The sequence below is a fragment of the Rhyacophila brunnea genome, unplaced genomic scaffold, assembly GCF_057557595.1.
Source record: "Rhyacophila brunnea isolate RB1 unplaced genomic scaffold, BYU_Rbru_1.0 scaffold_4, whole genome shotgun sequence".
NCBI lineage: Eukaryota > Metazoa > Arthropoda > Insecta > Trichoptera > Rhyacophilidae > Rhyacophila > Rhyacophila brunnea.
In genome coordinates, this window is record NW_028233068.1 from 19,878,360 (window position 1) to 19,902,898 (window position 24,539).

General features: G+C 30.7%; 1 protein-coding gene across 1 annotated transcript in view; it reads right to left on the reverse strand.

Moving 5' to 3' along the window:
- The window catches only part of LOC147067052 (uncharacterized), a 536,511-nt gene extending 521,760 nt beyond the window's left edge, over positions 1–14,751 (reverse strand). Inside the window, exon 1 of the mRNA XM_085953678.1 lies at positions 14,329–14,751. The gene's annotated coding sequence lies outside the window, so the exon portion shown is untranslated. The remainder of the gene's footprint in view (positions 1–14,328) is intronic.
- Positions 14,752–24,539: the final 9,788 nt, after the last annotated feature.

Genomic DNA, 24,539 nt, shown 5'->3' on the forward strand with positions numbered 1-24,539 from the left:
GTGTACGTTTTTGAATTATTTAAAATAAATAAGTCCACATTTAAGCCATTCAAGAATTTCCATTGAAAAGTTTATCTGAATCCGTCTCTTCCTATAGTCCCAAATCTTTTTCAAATTGCTTTATTGATAAAGCCATTACCCACTTAAATACAGACTTCAAATTGAAGCTAAATATCGGTAGGTTCATTGAACTTCAGTGAAAAAAATCTACGTTTAACCGAAAACTTTCTACCATAGAAAAACTGTGGGCAAAGTTGCGTCGTTCGAGCATCGAAAGCTTTCGCGTCACGGAATGAGAAAACTTGTAATCAGTTTTGACGAAGAATTAATAATTTATTTGCGCATGGCGTGCTACGACACGTGTAGTTTTTTCTCAGCACATTATCCCGGTTCATAGTTTTTCATGCACGTTTCCTCGTGTACATGAATGTGAACGTAACAGTATCAGATATTACAAAATCAACATTCACAAATTTATTTTCATGTTTACTTTTTCAGTATCCTTACATTATAAGATCAATTTGAAGTATATATTAAATATAATTTGAGACAATGTGCATCTTTGCTGACTCTTAAAAATGTATTTGAATCCTCAGTCATAAAACAAAGACGAGTTTGCTTTGATGTTGGTAGTCCTATAGTTAACATTAACATCAATTTATATTCAATGATTCGGGACCTTTTATTACATTATATATTTGACTTGATTTGTCTGTCTGTCACGCAGCGCAACACATCATACCTACATAGCAAACATACATAATACAGACCTACAAACTTATCTGAAGAGTTGATATTGGAGCCACAGTCGAAAACTACCCAATCAAGACTCGCAACTGGATAGAATCTGACATTCGAATGACGATACCAATATGGCGTTCATATGGTAGTGCGTTGTTCCATTTTTGTACACACTCTTCCTCGCTCTCTCTGTCTGTGAAAGCTATGTATAACTAACAATAAACTGCATCTCTCTGGCGCACGTAATTTTTCATGAAAAAAGCGTCTTTGTTGCGCGATCGCATACATAGAACACCCACATTACAATATTTTAATGCGCGCTTCTCTCAACCACTTAGTTACTATATGCATAAATAGCTCACACGCTTTTTTAACCAATACCAATGAAATACACGTAACATACATCGGCTTTATCGAAATAGATACCTACCAATATATATTGGTATTCACATCGACGCGTTATTTAGATATAAATATTGCTACTTACCCTATATTGCTTTGATTATGATATAAAAATAGTATTATTGATACCTAACTAGCGCATCGGCAAGAATATTGACAGATATTTTTTTCTAGTATATTGTATATAAATATTATGTATATTTGTATTTTATTATTTTACTCACAGCCGGTTATCCAAGCTTGGTGGATATTAAATACTATTGTATGGATACGGACACACAGGTCAAGTTTTAATTAAATATTTATATTTTAATATATTAGATAAATAGATTAATGGTTAACATCAAAATTATAAAAAAATATATTTTGAAATACTATTAATTGGACATAGTTATGCAGAAAGTAGCCAGTCAACAAAAAATAAAAAAATGGGATATAATATAGATCAGATGCGAGAAGGTTTTCTCTACGTTCTGCTGAAAATAGCCAAGCCGCAAAAAAATAATTCTTGAAATAAAATACTATTTACAATTTAACATACATTTTTAATATCATGTTGTTGCTAAAGTGCCAATATCTCAGCTGGACATTATTGTGGACTGGCTACATTCTGCATAACTACGTTCAATTATGTTTTATTAACAGTGTATGTCGGGTTTGTTTTAAATTCGTAGACAAACTTTGACATCTTCGTAGTGTATTTTTTTTAATTATTGAAAACCAGTATTTATAGTCCACTCCATTAAGCTAGGTGTTTAAACGAAACCTTTTTGTAATTTGATTGAGTATCTAGTCCGTTTTCAGTTAACACAGTATCCGTAAGTATTACAACTAGACGTGCCGACTTCAGTTGAAGAATTAACTATCATAAGACAACACAGCATGTACGAGTTCGTATTGTATAACCATATAACAATAACTATTATTCATGAGAAGTTTGTATGAAACCAGTGAAACAAACTTTGAAATCAAATAACGAAATCGCTGAAAATAAAGAGACAGAAATGCGAAACAAAGTTCGACAACATTTACTCTTTGTTCAAACTTTTATCTATGTTGTTTTCTCTATGTGTAACTAACATGTTTGTACATTTGTATAAACGTATAGTTCACTCTGTTACTCTGTATTTGATTAATAATAATACTAATACAATTTGTATTTTATACTTATACATATCTATGATAAAAAGACAAAGTTTTTGACTGGTTTGTTTAAGTTAGCTAAATATTACATGATTTTTCATGTTATTTATGACATAATAATAATATGATAGAAGTATATTATCAAACATGATTTTCATTTGATATTATTTTTATTTATTTTGTATTTTTATGACTTGCTGATTGCAGTATACACTTAATAAATGTGAAATGCAGCGCTCGAAATGGAAAATTTTACGAACCGGAGCGCTCGATAATTTTATGAAAATATTAACGTTGTTATCTAATTGTATATGTATTTTATAAAAATAAGTCTGTTAGATTTTTTATTATATGACATATCTAGCTCAGGCGGTCAAATTAATATTTCCGCGAGACGGAGCGATAATTTTGGAGATTTTATGAACCGCAACGGCGCTCCGGTGCGTTCCGGTCCATTTCGAGCCCTGGTGAAATGTTATCTGAATTATTATTCTATTATTTTGTTCATCAGTTATAATTAATTATGAAAACTTTCTTATATAAATCAGTTCTTATATAAATCATCCATCTTTTTTTAAAATTTCGCGAATTATTGAGATGAAGATTATAGATATGGTATCAAGAAGTAACTAAATAAAACTTTAACAAACAATTTATATTAATTGATCAACGAAACCATGTACTTATAGTAAAATTCCATATCACTCTAATATGATATAAAACATTGTTTATAATATATGTATGCTATTAACTAAACTACATTTTATTAAAACAATTTCAAAACATTCTAATCGATTAAACCGAAAATAGAAAACTAAATCAAATCATTTATACAACTTTATCCAATGTGTTCCTTCTGACTTAATTTTAATATATGTATTGTATATCCTTACACGCATACTGGCACTGTTAGTACATATGTAATTTGTATGTACTTATTTAACTTACCAGTTTGGGTCCAGGGATACAATGGGTTTATCTCTTGGGTAACATTTCAGATTGAATGATGACATATCCTGTTCAACCTAACCGACACCATTTCGGGGTATAAAATAATATGTTAATGTTGTATTTTCTTTCTGGAATATCCGTCTCATCAATATTTATATACAAAAATGATAAGTACATACTAAAAAGTCATATCAAATTCTGTAGATTGATTTTAGTTTGATTTTGCGGTTGTCAAATAATTGTCAAAACTACGTATGTGTATTTTGTTTATAAAAATTTACGTTCACAATTTATTATTTTATCGAATTTCAAAACCTTGCCTATAAATTTATAAATTATTATTTATTAAATAGTTAGTTTCAGCATTATTATTTTAACAGTGTTATATTAAATCAGTGTCGTTGTTTTACGAGTTTATTTCTATTATTACGCCATTACTAGTTAAACAACAAAATACCTAAGTAGTGTATCGAATATATTTCATCAGTATTGCTTAATAGGTGTATAAAATAACCAATTGATACTTGATTCAAAGCGCGGCATTTATTGGCAAAACTTTGTACATTTTATAACAAAACTGAAATGTTGTAGTGTGTGAATTGAAAAGGCTCTCATTTATTTGTACGGAAGGTTCATTTTGTTGGAATCGATCGACATTCGCTTTGAGCCGCTTTACACGCGTCATTAAAAATGTCTATTAGCGAATTTTATTTATGATCTCGTGTCATTATTTACATTTTTTCAACAGAAAAATCACGTGAACCGTTGATTAAAGCGCCATGTCTAATCTTTTATGCACACAGACTAAGTGGCGCCTAAGGACATAATTGCCTTTTATATTAAAATCGATATAATGATATACTCAAGCACTGGATAAAGTCATATAGGTACGCCTGTTTTCATTTCCGAGTTATTAATAAATTGTAAATTGACAAGTTTTAAACCACTGATCAATGCTGCGTTTCCATGCGTCAATTTTTGTCGTTCAACCTTATGTTGAATGCAGTTGAAATAAAATTGATCAGCGGGAAACATATTTAAACAAAGTTGATCAACTTTTAATTTGAATTAACTCATTTAGTGCTAACACCGCGACTGGCACGTTTGGAGCAGTTGGTCATTAGATATAAATAATGTGTTATTTAAATGTGGTAATTAAAAGGTCAGCAGTGATTGTGATAAATAAAGTTGAGGTGCTTTCTTCTTTAGCCAATTCAACCCTGAACGAGTTAACGATGCATCGACGCCATTTCGATTTGAATGTGATTTGTAGGCTGCAGTATGTCACGGAGTGCCTTTGTTATAATTTTTTAATTGAGTATGATGTATTAATCTAAAATTAAAGTTAAACTGATCTATGGGAACGTACATATCATTGTATTGTTCAACATTCAACAATAAATTTAACAAAAATAAAATGATATTATGCTTCCCTTGACGTATTTAATAGAATTATCTTATTTTTATATTTATATGTACATGCTCTCTATCCTTATACCCCGTTTACACGTGCATGGTTTTACTGTTGACAGCAGTGATGCCAACCGTACTATAATTATAGTACAATACTATAATTTTAATTCCGCGAAAAATGTAAAATACTATAGTTTTACGCCAAATATACCAAAATACTATAATTTTAAAGGATCCAACACAAAAAATGTTTCTGTACTATATATTTTTCAGAAATACTATAATCTTTATGCTTTTGTACTATAATCAGCATAGAAAAAGATGGCAACACTGGTTGACAGTAAGTATTATCGCGGCCATAACAAGAAAATGTATGGGTAAACATGTATTATCCTACAAGCTTGCATGCATGAATCAAAAAAATTTGTAAACTTCTGAATTTTCATGCGACTGTAGGATTGCGCAGTAGAACAATAGTGGCGAATCTGCCGGTAAAAAAACGAACTATACTCATTTTGAGGTTAACCGATTTTGACTGCCTGTCAAATAGTACCATAAAATGACAGCATCGCGTCTCGCTTACTCTTGAAGAGTGAGATTGGAGTCAGTGGATAGTCAGCACTTTTACGTGTAAACAGTTATTGCCACGATAGTTTAAAATAAGCACTATTGCTGCCAGTAAATCCTTCCAAGCCAATCCGTGTACAGGCGCTAATAGAGCCTGATGCATGAAATTACGAAAAATTTTATAAGCTATTTATCCGTTGATCGACCTAATAACGAATATCGAAAAAATGGAAACATCACGTGTGACGTCACTGCGTACTAGACAGCGCGCGTAATAATGCAAAATGTCAGCTGTCAATGGCTGAGTGACAACACTATCGTCAAAAATCGCGTCGTCATTGTGTTCATTACAAGTACTCACTGCGGAAATTAAGAATCTTGTTAATTTTGTAGAATTTTACTTAACATTTACGAAGTATAGAGAGAATTTGTACGTTAACAAAACATAATTAATATACGTCAGAGAAATGCGAATTTTGATTGAAATAATTTACTTTTAGTAAATTACTATTAATCATTATTAATCATAAAATGATAGCGTAAAAACGTAATACTTCCTGTGATTAGATCAAATTTGAGGAAAATTATGCAATATGGCATCAATGTATGAATATGCCATTCGCACCATTTATGTAACTATGACCCTTTAAAAATATTTTCTACATCTATATTATTGAATAAGTGTATCATACGGTATCATACGAATAATCACAGATTTACTATCAATTCTATTTAAAACAACGTTCACCATCATGTTTTTTTCAGTGCTAGTTTATAGATTTTTTTCTGCGGATTAACTTATTTTTTTACTCTATCTGACGAAATACGTTTGTCAAAGATTGGCAATACTGCACAATCATATATTATATTATTGTATACAAAACGTAATTAAATTTAAAAATCGAGTCAAAGTGATCAACCGGTTCAATCATAACAATCCGTCACCTTTAATAGTAACGGCTCGACGGTTTTACGCTCGTTCCAACATGTCTCAACGTGTGTACCATCTGGCTCGAGCAGTTTGCTAAGATTCAAGGTCCGTAATTCTTGCCCGATGCAGTTTGATTGAGGGAGTGAGGACGCACTGGCAAGGCTCGTGTGGCCCCGCTCTCACTCGTGGTCGAAGTCGTGCGATGGTGGCCTCACAGCGTCTTGTGTCGAGTTGCTCGACTGTGCGGACGCAACGACGAGCATGCTTCCAAGTCAACATGTTCGATCGATCAAAACCGTTGAGGAAGAACGTACATGGGTACTAGGCTTAACGTAAGTATAATATTATAGTTTAAAAAAAAATCAAATGCAAATTTTTGTTTTGTTATATTTCACCCCAAGTTCCCCTTATTGTTGATGGTCATGAATTTTTCAAAGTACATACTCATTTTTATTGACGTATAAAAATGTTATGACCCAGGAAATATTTTTTTTTTACAACAAATGGGAAAAATAAATAACACTCTTTTTAATGACCACCAATTTTTACGTTGCAAAAGCAAAAACGCCTCAATAATCCACAATACAAAAATCCACATTAACCTTTTAAAATATTAAATGATTCGCATACTCAGAATCCAAGAGGAGGGATGGTTGAAAAACAGATTTATAGCTGTCATGTATACCACTTTTGACATTATAGGACACGCAACGTGGTAGGTATGTATTTTACGAGAATAAAACCTGGGGCCCTTTTCATGCTTTGAATAAATTTTGGGCCGTATGAAATATTATTATATACTCCACTATATATATATATATATGATGTATATTAGACAGAAGCCGAGATTTTGTCGGAAAATTCGTATAATAAAAGATTTTTTTTAACTGACATTGAGTGACAGAAGAGTTAACTTTTTATTTCATATACCTTTGCGCTAGTGTACCTTTTGAATGAAATCAACCTATTAACTATGTAACATTTATTGACAGTGATAATAATATGATGCCAATCTCCAAACACATTTAAATAATATTAGGTTGTTATTTAATGAAATATGTATGTTTATATAACTTCCTCATCAATTATCTCACATTATCATTACCCCAGCATGTTCTTTTTTGTTATATTGTAGTTATAAATTATATCTATACTAGGTACCTACATAATAAAATTGTATTATCTGTATGTACTATTCCTCTCCTGTTTGTAACTCAAAAGCTACCAAAAGAGTTTTGCTTAATCTTATAGCGCCTGCAAACACGCATGGATTTACTTGCACCAATAGTGTGTATTTTAAACTATCGCGAAAATAACACTGTTTACATGTAAAAGTGCTGACTGTCTTGCCAATCTCATTCATCAAGAGTAAGCCAGACGCGATGTTCTCACTGTATGGTACTATATGACAGGCCGTGTAAATTATTTAACCTCTTTACATTAACTTTTTACCGGCGGGTTCGCCACTATCGTTCTACTGCGCAGGCGCGTGAAAATTCAGAAGCTTCTGATTTGTTGATCCATGCATGCAATGACATTAATATGGACCATCTGGAAAAAAAATGACACTCACTTTTTTGTCGGGTCTGCCGAATCGGATATTTTAATATCAATATCGCTCGCTCAAATGAACATTGACACTAGAAACACTGTTCTAACGCCATTACAATAAAGGTGGTATTGCTATAAATTCCCGATGCGTGATATCGCATAATGGAAATTGCGAAATTTTGTCACGTGACGTCTACCTATAAATGTGCGAATGTCGTTAAGCGCGAATTTACTTGCTAGCTACTGTAGTGAGTGCGTTGTCCATTAATAATGTCATTGCATGCATGCAATCTTGCAATTTGCACGATAATACGTGTTTAGACGCGCAATTTTTTGTTATGGCCGCGATAATACGTACTGTCAGCAATAAATCCATCCATGTGTGAATGGTGTATTACACAGATTATGTACTATATTACTTTTAACAATTAACTATAGTTTTATTTTGATATCTCAAAAGCATCCAAAGTTACAAGATAAAAAATTATTTAAAATAACGCACTCAGTACAGTGATCAAATAGCAGCGGTGAGTTGCGGGTAAAATGGCGCGTGCTCATGTCCAAACATTGTCGAATATATCGCACTTGTAATAATGATGAAGTGGTTAGATATCAGCGATAGTGTGGTGAGGGCTGATGACTAAATTCAACCGTTTTATATCTCGTTGATTTGAAAAAAACTAATTGAATCAGTTTATTTCTTGATTCAGAATATTTCACGTAGACGAAATCGCGGGCTATCGCTAATATTCTTATTTTATTGATATATATATATATATTATAAAATAATACTCTTGACTCGATAATATTCTTTAAAATCACTTTCTGTAATTGCGTATGTCTTCATCCCGGTGAGGTCATAATGTATTATGTGATTTTATCCAACCTACGTATAGTACATTACTGCAGTTAGATCTCGCCGTCTGCTGTCGTATGGAAATTTAAAAAAAATAGTGTATTCATAATACTCCATCGCAAGACAGTCATAAGATTAAATTCATCACGCGGTAAACCGATTTATAGCACTGTTAATATTGCTGTGTTGTTTGAAACTAATAAGGCTTAAACCCTTAAGAATTATTGTTTATTTTTGTTCTCATATTTACTTTAAATAAAATATTATTTTTTTATAATACTCAACTTTTATTTCTATGATAATATTATCTTCTTTGTATCACTATGAATTTCTTTGTCTGTCGTATACTATCTGGCACATTGCCCAAAAACTATAACGCCATAGTATTTTTACTGAATAAACAAAATATAAGATAACTTGATGTATTATTTCTGAAAAAATGACAACCTAGTGAATGATTTAAATAAATGTTTCAGTCATTTTCATTTAATAATACATCATCATGATAGTAATTTATTATATAACTTTGTAAGTGAAGCGGCATTATAAACAATATTATAATATAATATGGCCATTGGATGCAGTATGTAGATCATAAAAAATATCACTAAATATTCCGATTTAGAGCAGCAACAGACATGGAAAATATGGGTATGGGACAACTGGACGCCAGGACAATTGGATGCCGCATTGTCGTAGACACGCAAACAGAACGTAGACGATGAATTTTAATCAATTTCTATCTACTACTTAGTAATTTTAATCCATTTTACTCTTAACATAATGTTTTTTTTATTGCGGATTGAGAATTACCATGCCTAAGGCTTTATATAAAAATAAAAAACTCTTTTTTCGTTGGAACTTAAACATATGCACGATTAAATCATTATTTACGTGTGCATATTTAAATTCTCACCAACAATTAAATCATAATATAATAATTTAAATTTAAATATAAATAATAATATTAAATTTCTTTTTAATTACGTATAAGTACCTAACGTCTATTTATTTTCGAATTGCGTGGCGTCCAGTTGTCCCGTCGCCAAATCGTCCTAGACCCGAAAATATGGCCAAAATCTTCGCTGACGTTCGATAACGGATATTAATGTAAAGAAGAACGTTGTTGAAGAAACCATTTTTCCATAAAGATTAGGCTTTAATATATGAAAGGGATACTGAAAACAGATTACTTAAGCTAATTTATATATATCAACAGTGATACATGGTGAAAGGGTTGATTTTGAGATATATATGAATACGTGTATTAATTAAGGCTCTAAGTACCAAAAAGTAGTATTGCCTGTAGTTACAAAATACTGAGTCATTGCAGTAAAATTTCATGAAGCAGACATTTTGAAAAATGTGGTTTTACAGTGTGAAGCAATCACGGCAGTTTCTATAATTTTAGGTATTAAGAACTTACAAGTGTCAACACACCATCGACAGCCATTTTATATTGAATGAGGTTGACCACTGTAGTGCTATTTACACCATTATAAATAAAACAGGCCAACGGACTTACAACGTCAACAGGTTTAAATATTTTGTTGTATTTTTTTGACTTGCTTGAGGCACTTAGACCATAGTTGAAGTTATTGGCGTTAGTATGTAGAACACTTTTCTATAAAAATGTCAGTTTTTTTGTTTTTGGTACTTAGCGCCTTAATTAATACACGTATTCATATTATGCCAATCGATTGCAGAATAATATACCTAGATACTGAATCACAGACCAAGAAGTTCTGCGTAGTATGAAAACTAGAAAACTATAGTAAATCGGCCTCATTATGAGAGGACAAAAGCACAGATTCCCCAACTTGTCACTCAAAGGAAGATCAACGATAAGCGTAGTAGAGGACGACAACGCATTTCGTGGATTAAGAACCTCCGTGATTGGTACGAGTTCGGCTCCACCAAACTTTTCTTTGTAGTAGATGATAAGGCTAAGATCGCCCTCCGCTAGGAATGGCACGATAAGAAGAATAATGAATCACTGATTTTTTTTTAAATAAATATTCCATTTAAAATAAAAAATACCAATATTGCCTCTAATAAAAAATGTTCTGTAACTTTAAAGCAATATTAGGATATGTGAAATAACAGCTGATTATGGTGTTACAAAGTTTTGTGTAATTTAATATTATAGGTATTTAAAAAAGATATTACATTAACCTTCTAATCCGATGCTAATATAATTTCGTCCATTTCGGTGATGTGATCTTGGGTTACCGTACGACATTAACAATATTACAGTAGATAAAAGGGAAAAATGTAAATTTAGGCAATATATAAGTAAGGTTTTATCATCATTATTTGCTATCTTAATAAAGCTTCAAATCTTAATTATTGTAATTACACGAGTATTTCTGCACATTCTTACAGCCTACAAGTCATAATACTATATTGACCTCACCCCTTACTTTCACGTATTTTTCTCCCTATTGAGTGTGTCTCTCATTGTAGCATATAATTTTGGATTTATCTACATTTTACAACGTTGTTATTAGCTCGTATTCTTATTTGTCCGGTGGTTGTTTATCCGGTACAAATCTTGCAATCGATTTTTAACTAACTTCCCGACCAGCTAGACATTTGAAACTTTTAGAATATATCAGAACACGATCTCAATGCATTCTTTTAATACTTTTAGCCATCTTTAAGTAGAATTGAATTCATTTTCAGTTAATTCTGTTTTGTATGAAAAGTTATTTCAGAAGAAATCCGTAATACAATCCACTATTATCGGTTGCTAAGGTTGCTTGGTGGTCCTAGCAACGAAATTATTAATATATAGTACGTGCGTTACTATGGAAATCAAAATGAAATTTCAGTATTCAGTATTTCTATATTTGTTTGTTTGTTTGTTTTTTATTTACTTCACATCAAGTAGATTTTTGATCATAATAATTCAACAGAAAATTTAAAAACGTTGTATATAAAAAGTTCTTTTTATCTTGTAATTATTTCGTAATATAATGCGATGCTCTGTTTGTAATGTACATTTATGACAAGTAAATGTCTGTCAATTATATGTATTTACTGGATAATACCATCGATTTCAGATGTAATATTAAAGATTCTAGGAATGGCCGAAATATGAACATGATGAAGTGCATATTAATTGAAATATTTTCAATTTAATGGGTAACCTAAGGTGACATTACAGTAACGGAAGTGTTAAAAAGTTGACATTTTGATTGGTTGTAGATATACTTAGTCCAAACTCTTTGATATAAGTAATAATTCAAAATAGTCATTCGTTCCACAACTTTAACATTCCAATCTATGAGCGGATTCTATGTTTAGCACGACTATAAATTATTTTAACAAAACATAGTTTAGCTTCGTTGCGAAGTTTCTATTGGCATTTCAACTGCCAATTACAATCAACTCGAATAAACGCCGCGCGATTATTATTCTGGCATTGGCCAATTTAAACCACTCGCCTAAAATGTATATAAAATATCCGTTTCCGGACGCAACCTCCTATTTGTCTTTCTCGTGCTGCAACTATTTGTATGAAGAACTAGGTCAAACCAATACAAAAGATGCGGGTTTGGTTCATTATGAAAACATGGACAAGGTTTTCGCGCTGTGCCTTGTTTCGCCTTGTTCAAAAGCTAAAATATATTTCACGAAATTAAAAGGTCCCATTAACTACGTACATTATTTATGCAAAATGGCAAACATGGCATCAGCTTGGTAATAATTCTATTTGGTTTTTAAACATTTTGGGAATTATCTACCTATTTGTTTCTATTGCGAATATTTTTACATATTACAACGTATCTAATTTGATGTTTTGATATTAAGAAGTATGAATATATTTTCTAACAGTAGTAGGTAACAATGAATCATTTGGTCGTTTTACTGAATATGGTCACCAGTACGCTATTATTATTATTATTATTTATTGAATATAATTACGGTTTTTATATTTTTATAAAATTCACAACAAATGTAATTCCTTTATTTACAATTTTTTTTTCTATTGGCTCTACAATCCCTCGAAAAAATGTCTCAAAAGATGTTTTACGAGACACTGGTGTTTGCAACTTGCTCAAGCTATTAGGTATTTATGCTCTGGGTCCAAAATACCTACATTAAAAATCAACGTGTGAAATTTTCATACCCGGGAATCGAACCCGAGACCACACTAACGTTATACAAAGTAATTATAATATTTTTTTGATATAGCAATATCATCCGTGACAGATGTATGAAGCCCTCGTCAAAAGAGTTAAAAGATTAATAAATATGTAGAAGTATACCTACTAATCTTTTAATTAGATGATATTTTTTAATTTTTTCAATTATTTCTAATTTGTATTCACATGTATTTGCTAATTTTATAATATGTTTTTTATAAAATAATAAAATAATATTTCAAATAAAAATATATAGCTAATTCCTCTTTTCAAAATACCTGCCGTACCTATAAGACATAATATCGAATCAATCGATTATATTAAAATGAATGGTATCGATTGATAGGAATTGAGCTTTAATTCTATACCGTGTTGACGACAGTGTGCTTATTCCATTTAGTATCGGCTTTAGTAACCCGAGGGTTTAGTTTCTACCCGTGGTATATATACAACCAACAAAATATTCAAGTTTCTTACTATTTGCATACCAAACTGTGATTAAAATAATATTGCATATTTAAGTACAAGAGAATTGCTCTAAAGTACCTACTTATATAGATTTAGGTATTAAAATGTTTTAATATTTGGAACAATAGACTAAATTATTAATTAGGCTATAAAGTAAAGCTCATTTTTATATTTTATCTATACGAAATGTGTAATACATAACATTTTCTAATACCTTATTAGTTTTTATAAGTTATTAAAATAGTAACTATATTTCATTTGTATACGTACCATATATATATATAATATATACCCCGGTGAAGCCCGGTGGCCAAAACCGATTATAAAGAATTGTATAAACATCTCTTCGATTATAATTTCAATAAAGTATTGTAAACAAAATGCAAACAATTATTTATGTTATTTAGAAACACTAAGTGTAATGAGTTTGATTAATCGTCAACGTGTGGTTAAAATCTAATTAAATATACGTTGTTAAATTTTCAATTATTTTATACCTATTATACACATTGACTGCCGATAATAATATAATAGTTTGTTGATCGTAAAATCTATTAAAAATCCGGACCATTGATTTTCACTTAGATTGATTTGTTTCTTTATTTTAAGAATAGTAAAATAAGCTTACATATTAAAAAATGGTACGATTTATTCTATAAATTCCACTATATGAAAGGATTGTGTATTTATAAAAACAACACCCATCAATGGATTTCTTATGTTAAGAAAATTTTATGATTTAAAAAAAATAGTAATAATTATGTATATACGATAAATATTGCACTAGTTTTTGACTAAAATAACGTAAAAATATAAAATATCTAGTTATTAATATAAAATTAAAAAGGATTATATTATGTACTAGAATTATATGAAAATACCAAATACCTAATGCGTATATTATAATAAATAATTTGTTACTGATATTTTCGTATTTTATATTCAAATTGTATATTTTATCATTTAATATTAAGCTTTTCAGTATCGGTGATTGTTTTAGTTTTATAATTTCGAAAAAAAATGTTAATAATTGAGTAATATTTTTTTATTTTTAATGACATTTTGAACAGTAATATTATTACGAATATTTAATGATTGACATTTAACAAATCATGCAAAACTAAATCTACTAACAATGTTTTCATTCTACTTACAATGACGACGAATAAGTCTGTGTGAAATCGCTTGAAAATATTCCCCTAGCGATCGCGAACAGTAAGTTTATTTTAACAGTTTTATTTTTATGTTGAATTTATTGAATCAATTCAGTTCACTTTGAAACGGTTATAAATTATGATCACGTATAACCTTTCAAATGCAATGTCCAACGCCCAAAAACCTATTTAATCGACTAAAAATTACCTTTCACACTGCTAATTTTCGTAGAACAGCGAGAAAATGTAATATTTACCGTCAAATCACGCGCGTTTTTGATTACACGACCAATAACCGTAATCTAAATACGGTTTAATTGATAAATATCCGAAATTACCTTTGATAACTTCAAATTTAAATATATTTCGGTGTTTATTTGAAACGTCTACGCGACCGTCTGCTTCAAAAGTCTGACACGGATTAACCTACACGAAGGAAAATGGGGTGGCACTGGTGAAAACTCAATTTCAAACTGAAACATATACCAAAACTTAGAGTCATGTGAAAATAAGCCTTGCGGATACGGTTCACAAGCGATACTGTGGAAGGCCTCGTGACGCTCAAATGTTCCGCCAAAACAAGTTATAATACATTTCATTCTGCAGGAAATAATAGACTTTATGGACTGGAAGAAAAGGAGCCATTTCACAATGTGTTTTTGGTTTAAATTCAAAATTTCATTAGGGGAAAGGAGGAAAATTGTACAATCCTAAAAAGCTGTAAGTCACTTACATATATTTGAAGGAAAATACACTCGGTTGATATAAAGAAAAGCGTCGATTATATCATGAGCTTTTGAAATAATTTTATGTGTGCGAGAGAAGCGAAACCGAATATATGCCATTATTTTAATGGTAGACGATTGTGATCTTTATTCATATTGTAAATAAGACATTATTGTTTTGCTGAATGCTGGAAGGGGTGGGCTAAAACATTGTTTTTCCGGGTTCGATTTCATGTTTTTAATCGAATTTAACTTTCCATGAAATTAGTGGAGAATTATTATTATAATTTGTTTGTACTTATTTTACTAAATAATTAAATAAAAACAGGTTATAAAGTCTTGTTAAGTTTTGTATTGTTCAAGCTGTTTTCTTGGTTTTTATTTGGTTTTTAACCCGATTAGGTTTTCTTAATCAAAAACACACGAGATTCAACGATAGATATTATTACTATTCGCAAAAAAAAAGTTTCACTGGTTATATCCCGGTAGAAAAGTGAAAACTTTCATCAGTATTAATTATTTTAAATGTTAATCTAAATTGGCTTCCACTTTGGGTTTGGGTATAATTTATTATTTGAATTGTTGTTTACGTAGTAGAATTCCTTTATAATTATATCACATACATGGAATTTCTTTTTCTGTCACCTACATAGTGAATTTAAAAATAATTTTAAACATTTAATTATTATGATTCTATTTACCTAATGGGTGCTAATAAATCCCAATAAGTTAAAATACCAACAATTCAAATTTTTTAAAATAAATTTTACTTTAAATTAAAGTTTTTTATATTGTTTGTATTTATCACATTATCTTGAACTCAGATAGATGTGATATCAAAAATTAATAGGGCCAAATAAATAATCAAAGATGAAATTCGTATAATTTAGTGACATTTTGCGCCACCTCAGGAGATATAAACTTCCAAATTTTACCACTCATGGTAAAATTTGTGGTAAGCGAGACCCTACCAGAAAATTAACTTCTTGGCTCAAGAATCTCAGTAAAATGTATGAGCTCAATACTCCATCCCTATTAAGAGCAGCGATAGATGGAATTGATGGCCAAAATGTTCACCGACGCCAGACAAAGGATATAGCACAGAAACATCGCTCTCCAATATGCAATAAATCGCTACAATATAACTCTCTAAAACCTACGATAGTGATAAATTGATTCAAATTAATAAAAATTTAGGTCGCCAAAAATACAAAATGAGCTAGATGAGACTTCCCTCCAACAGCGGGTCAGATCCAGATGATAATTACGTATTCACATAGCATCAAATAAAATATAATTTTGAAGACCATAATTATGGACCTCGATATTTTATGTAAACATACTTGTTACAAAATATTGTTGTTATTCATTTTAAACTCATTATTAACAAGCCCTAGATTCAACAAATGTGAATTTTACTCAGCCAGCGGGGTGGGGTGTGAATCCACGGCACGATTTTATTAAGCTATACGATAAAACAATAAAAATTAGTTATAAATTAAAAAAAATACAAAATAATATTTCATTATTTATTTTAAGTGTGACTACTGTGACCAGATTTTCTTGGAATAAATTAAGAACAAAACTGGTAAAGGTTCATAAGACAAAGAAATTAACTGGAAATATTCTATTTAAAGACAATCAAATGCGTTGTATAATATATGCGTTTGACCACTTTAAATTAGTATTAAGCTGATACACACTGATTAAAAAATCATATAAATACGATGTTTTGTTCTTCTAAAAGAGCACATATCACCTCTAAAAAACGGTTAGGTACATTACGTAAATTGAACATATTGCATTTTACCATAGCACAGTTAACCGTGAGCTTTCTTATCTGAATGATATGACTGTATACTATACGGTCATCTCTATAATAGCACCGAGATGAAAAAAATACGCATTGTTCTATATTTCTAATTTGATTACATACCTATTTTCTACTGTATTATTAGTATTAGTATATTTCTACGTATTTTGTAAGATTTTAGGTACAAGTCGGTTCACAGGAAGCCAGGCGGGAACCGCGTCAATTTTCATAGCCGATTTTGGCAACCTTCATGAATTCAAGAATGAAAACCTAACCCAACCCAACCTAATCTAACAAATAATTCAGAATATCGGCTATTTTTACAATTTCTTTGCCGTTGGCTTCCTGTAAACCGACAAGAATCGTGTTTTATTTAGACATGAATTTTATCTCAGTGCTATACGACCCAAAGAGATTGGACAGTCTTTAATATACGACCATACATTCCGATACAACATTTCACGGTGGAGTGTGATACGGCGAACTGCATAGATACAAATTTCCGGACACGCTAAGAAATATTCAAAATTATACATTCCGCTACAAAAACACAGAAAATGTGACCAAACACTTTATTATAACAACTTGTAGGGCAATCCATTTAAAGCGAATCCTCTACCTACGAGAGGCACCTAGCGGAAAAACTCGTAGCTTGAAATTTTGTGACATTTCTTATGGTAATTTACAATTTAAACTGTATTAATTAATAAATATGTATCTGAAAACATTAAAAAGAAAAATGTTATTTTTTTAATTTTAAGTCATTTAAATTTGCCAGTAATACTTATCTGTTTTCATTGCACGAAGAATACAATTTTCAGATGGTGCTGGTTAATTTTTAAAATTCAATTCAACCCTGCCTAAATCAATCCATAATAATTTAGGTACGCTATGGGTGATCCGAAAAAAAATAGTAGGTACACAATTTATCAGCCATACTAACGTATTTGTTTTCATTGGATTAAGAGTACATATTACAGATATCGTTCGTTAGTTTTTTATATTCAATAAGCCCTGCCTAAACCAAACCGTAATCGATACAAAATAATCTTTATTTATAAAATATCTAAAACTATTTATGTATGGTTTAATGGCAAATTTTTAGATATTTTACAGATAAACAAGTATTTTTGGCTAGTATCTACTATGGCTTAGATTAGGCGGGACTTAATTGAATTTTTAAAACCTACAAACACTATCTACACATTGTAGTATTAGTTCAATGAAAACAAATACGTTTGATTGACAAAGTTTAGTGTGCACTATTCATATTGGATATTAACAGCCTACCTCCACCCTTCGATACACATTGTCGATTTCATTTTGTGTATAACAGAAAATAAAATTTAGTTGACTTATCTAATTTAAAAGATCTTTTTTCTCACATACATGTAGATTTCGTAGTAATAACGTTGTATACACGTGTCTCATTTCGTAAGAAGTGGGCGTAAATCCACCACAAAGTGGAAGTGATCTTTCGAAGCGAAGCTTTCGTCTTTGTTTACCAGTTGTTTTGAAAAAGGGATCTATCTTGTTACAGTACCTGTGTATGATACCAAATTGTTTTGATACGATTGTCATTTTAAAATAAAGAATCCAATTTGAAACAGAACATAGAGCTTTTCCATGATTGAATATTTTATAATTAAAATAATAAACTATAAAGTATGCGTATAATGTAATTTTATATTATAAATTTCAAGTTCTTTCGTCGAGAATAATTATTGCATTAAAAGCTTTTATTTACTTAATGAGAGTTTAATTCATTAAACATACGGACTAAGATTTTTAAAACTCCTCGTCCGCCTGGGCACCAATGATTTAGATAAGCACTCTTACAATGAGTCAGCCAATGTTGCTGATTTAATAAACGTAACTGAATTCTCCAATAATCTGCCAACTTCTATAAAGCACAGTAGTGCCTGGTATCAACCTGTACTGCAGCTTAAAATTTAGAAGGGATCTTTATTTAGCTACATATTTTTTCAGACTTATACGCGGCGTAAATGTGAACTCTGCCATTCTTGGTGGTTTTGGCTTGTGTGTCTCTGATAATTACCTTAAGAATCGAGGGCATCCGTTGTTTGTTCTCCCACGGTGCAGAACTAACCTGCCATTCATTAATAATGCCAATTAGAAGGGCAGTAACCATGTTTAATGAAATCGCTTCGGATATTGATATATTCCACTTACGTGAGGGTGAATTTAGGTGGACGTTGTTTTATAAGTTTTTAAGATAGGGTCTATCAAAGTTCACTCTGTGTGCTTCCATCTACTTTTATTTTGTTATTTATTTTCTGATTTTATTACTTATTGTATTATTAACTCGCACTTCTCTGTATTTTAATTTTTAAAAACACTTATTTTATGTCATGTCATGAACGCTTTGAATTTATAATTTGTTATGTTCATTATATGTAAAATAAATAAATTTGATTTGATTTGTTCAATTAAGTCAAGTAATATTGTCAATTTGGTCCACTCGCTAATGATGGATATAGACTATAGATAGATTAATAAAATATGGTAAGCGACTTCAAAATAATGTTTTGACAGAAGGCTTTCAATAATGTATGAAATAATGTTTTCATATAATTAAAATACAATATCTAGGGTTATTTTCTATAATATTATTATGTACATAAAACGTAACAAGTCAACACTTTTACAAATGAAATACGTCTAGTAATAGTGTGATAATACTATTTTTATATAGCGTATTTGAGACACATTCTACTGTTTCTTGGACACATTATTCGGCGCGGATCAAATGATTTGGATATACTAGTGGTTTTCGGTAGTCTCTAAGGAAGGCGAAGCAGAAGAAGAGCGTCAGCCAACAAATTAAGGTACCTACTAACCGAGGACAGCCTTCACTCTGCCCTGATATAAGTAGAGGATCGAAAGGCGTGGAAAGTCTTTGACACTTTTTTAGCACTTTTCAAATAATAAAAAAATATTATTTTAGGTGTTATATATCTGTGTGTAGATATATTAGTATTGTGCTTGTGAATGTGTAAGTACGTATATTGTATTCGCTTTGAAGTAGTTGAAAGTTGAGCAGAGTCACAAAGCATTCCTAACAAGTCATACGACATAACATACTACGTTTACTAACGTATACCTTGGACCAAGCACGTTGTATGGATAATGTACGTACATATAAAAATACTAAGCCAAAGAATGTAGGTATATATTTAGTTAAAGCCAGTTTCAATATATCGAATACTATTAGTATTTAGTATAATAATTATTTTTCAACAGACAATGATTCGTTGAAAATCAGCGATAATCGTAGTGAAAAATATCTGAGAACTCGCTGCCCAAAACAGTTAACTCGAGTTTTGGTTGAACCATTCCCTTAGTTTTTTTCTTGTATGTAGCATGTGTTTATATGTCCTAACGATATGTCTAAAGTATTCAAGTTTTTTTTGCTTTTATATGAATTAAAATACACCTATTATGTTACCAATTATACCAAAGAAGAATTCATTGAATGGGTAGGTACTATTTTTTATCCGTAGACAATTATTAATGAACAAAATAAATTAATGAAAAATTTACTAAAATATAATAGGTAGTTCGTACCTAGTAGGTATACTTCATCGCCACGCCATGACATAAAGACTAAAGAAACCACTCTCATTAATGACGATTAAATATTTAGGATGGAGTACATATTCATTGGTTTACTTTTAAACTTTTATACATTAAATAAATAGGTTAAATATTTTAATTTAACATTTTTATTACAAATTGATGATAGTATAAACACCAAAATATGGTAGGCATGTTTTTCTTAATAAAAGTTTCACATCGATTGGTTATCAACCACTTGCATTCTGGACAGTAAAATATAAACGAAAAAGATAAAAAAAAACACTATTAACACACATGTTCTACGTTCGAATTATTGATTGAAAAACAATATATTATAATAGGATATTTTATCTAGCTGTCAGGATTCACTCCCGTATCGCAACTTTTTATCTTGCTACGTCATGTTGTTTAGTTCAGTAGTTGTAGGTATCATACATTAATTATCAGAGTCAATTCTCATTTCATTAAAGAAATAATATACTTTATTTTATTCATCATGCACCAAATTAATGGTACATATTAAACTAAAATAAAAATGGTGAATTTATACTAATAATATGGCTACTTGATATACCTACGTTATATCTAACAGTATTATAATGTCACTGAAGCTTTATTAGTGAAACCAACTGCTTTTTCTTTCAAACACTTTTTATTGTAAAGAAATGTACACACATAAATCCGACGGTAGGCCGGAAAAGGAAACAGTCTATACGAGACTTTATTTCTTCCGTCGGGCAAAGGAAATTTATATTTCTATTTTTCATTAAGAGGAAACGATATTAAAAGACGCTTGCAGATTCAATAACGGATTCTGACATATTTACGCATAATTAAAAAATATTAATTGATATTTTTATGTATTAAAAATAAATACAAAGTATCACTTTTCAAGAGATTCAGCAATAACTTGGTGGTAGGTAATTTGTGATATTGTTATTTTCAATTATACGTTTTTATTTTATAATTTTACATTACTATATCATATTGTGATACTCTTGCTTAATAAAGCTCATTATGTGAGCGGAACACGTGTCGTAAAACAATCTTTATACCTATATGGTGAATACCGAGTTTATAAGAGAGAAGTATCACCATTGCTATATCCTTGTTATTATTATAAGTACCCATCCGTCTCGTTTGCGCACTCGATTTGAAACTATTCAACAAGACGCTAAAGCTAACCGAAATGGTTACATGTAATTGTACGTAAAATATTTCACCGTGAGCTTTCTATCGGAAAGAAAAATGAAAACCTAACCTAACACAACCTGATCTAACCTAACGGTGGCTCTCGTGGTGCAGTGAGTAAGACGCTGGCCTTCCACCTGAGATTTCTGGGTTCGATCCGTGGCGAGGACACAATATTTATGTGTTTTTCTCAGAGCCTGGTTGTTTGTGATTGTTCAAAATTACTAACAACCATCTGTTACGAAAAAGCAGCGACATAGCTATTAATAATTATATTAAAAAAAAAACCTAACCTAACAATCTTACCTAACAAATAATCCAGTAAGTATATAAAATTTGTTTGCTGCTGGCTTCCTGTGAAGTGTAAAGTGTAAACCGACAAGAACCGTGTTTTATTTAGGTATGAATTTTATGTCAGTACTATAAATACAACCCAAAGAGATTGGACGGTCTCTAATATACGGCCATATATTTCCGATACAATATTTCACGGTAAAGTGTGATACGGCGAACTGCATACGTACAAGTTTCCGGACACGAACTGAAATCGAGGTCTTGCTTCAATATTCATATAAAGCTATTCCTAGACAGTTAACGTATATGTACCCTATAATAATACTTGGGTGTTTTATAGAATATTATTATGAACTTATAAGCTAGGTACTGTAACCATCTGATTTACCGTTACTTTCCACTTAACAGAGATCCATGAAACGAGATTTAAATTTGAGGTTGGAAATTCTGCATTATCGGCAATCCACAGAACGAATTTAATTTTACATATATGTTAGGTACTTTCCGTCAAAAAGAAACAGAATACGATATTATACTGTTACATTAAATCAAGACGCATAACTGAGCTTTAGAGTATGGCTTATTTCGTTTAGTCCTGGAAAAGTTAACGATGGTTTAAGTACAATATTATAATTAATATCCTATTTTGCGGTACAAGACTGACGTTAGTTTACTATCCAGTAAAGAAGATGTCCCAGGTCATCTTGGCCATTTTTTGAGATCTACAAGGATTATAATGAACATATTTTATACAATGAACATTTATAAGGATTTTATGAACAATTTAATTAGATAATGCAAAACATTGCGAGATATGAATATTAAAAACCATCCTGCATGTTTTTTATTTTCAAATTATGTGCACATATTTTTTATATCCATTATTTATTTATAATAAAAAAAACAGTGATCAATATATATTCTGATATGTACCTATATTTATGGCGCCCTCGAAAAACAAGCCAGTGCCAGTTTGATGGATTAATTTATTTTGTGTTTACAAGAATTGTAACAAAAACCTCCCGCCTAGACTGCCCAGTTCCGGGAAGGCAGGCTTCAGTTATACCAGGACATGATAGCCTTACAATAGAATCGGCTAATACGTATCGTAGCCTGAGTCATTTATTTGGTCAGTTGCTGGGGACACTCGTACTTCAACGCTTGCCCAGTATATTATCTGATACACTGCTTGAATATCGTAAAATCATTACCTACGCTGTACGTACTTGTCTTCGTTCTTCGCAGAGATGGCGTATAAATCCTGAACCCGCATCCTAATAGTAACAGATAACCTTAGATACATACATATAATTAAATACATCATAATATATAATTATTTATATAACTGTTATTTCACATTTAACGAGTCGAAATAGTGTACTTTAATGGAAGTCATCTGATTGTATTTTTTTTCTTTAAAGGTATACGACTTACAATAAAGCTTATCAATAATTGTAACATAATTAATTAACAACGCGAAAAACTGTATTGTTGTAAATATAATACATACATTATAATATTATGTAGATATCACAAGTAGGTAACCTAATAATAAGCATAGTCTTATTATGAGAGAGAACAATAGTGATTGATATGCCACAATACACAAAGGAGCATCAAAAATAATTAGGTTGCCTTTCAGTTTTCTTTTATTATTTTCTTTTCGCGCGGCATTGTCGCTACCGCCCTCTCTGTACTAAAAATCAATACTACAACGAGCATTGTTCGCCAATTTTCATGTTGAGTTGGCGCCAAAATATGAACAGTCTGACACTTTTGTTATGTGTGTTTGGGTAACAATTCAAAATTTCACTCAGACGTACTCAGTGACAAGCAAAATTATAATAATTATTCGATTACTGAAATACTCACTGCAACACCTTGCTAATAATTACAAATTATTACATAATACCTACGTATTTCACAGGCTCGAAATGACCTGAGCGCCGTTCCGATTCATAAAATTCCCAAAAATTATCGCTCTGTCTTGTGAAAAAAATAACTTGACTATATGAGGTTGATAAGCCATATACCTATCAAAGAATTTAACACACTTATTTTTATAAAAAAAAAACATAAAATTAGATAGCTGTGTATTTGCATGTTTTGCAATATTTTCGTAAAATTATCGAGCGCTCCGGTTCGTAAAATTTACCATTTCGAGCCCTGATTTTATACGTAACATAAATAAATATTAATTTCCATGTTTCGCTTCTAAACAGATTATAATATGGCGTAAAAAAATATATATCATTCTATTTTTTACAGGGTATGATAGTGGAAAATATTTTACGAGACCAATAAAATAAATTATTTCATATTGCTCTGAAATGGCCACTTGCACCATTTCCCAAATTCACCAATTCAAGGTGAACTGCAAAAAAATGTCATTAATATATTATTCAACTTTTTTTTATATGTACTATTTTTTATTGTTTATGTAATATGAACTTTATTCGGGCGCAATAGCATATATTATGTAGAATACATGGATTTATATTCTGAAAAATGTATAAATTATTGTCCGTGTGAAATGATGTGGCACTTGGGAAATCGATACTCGATAACGTTGATGCCAGAGGTTTTGT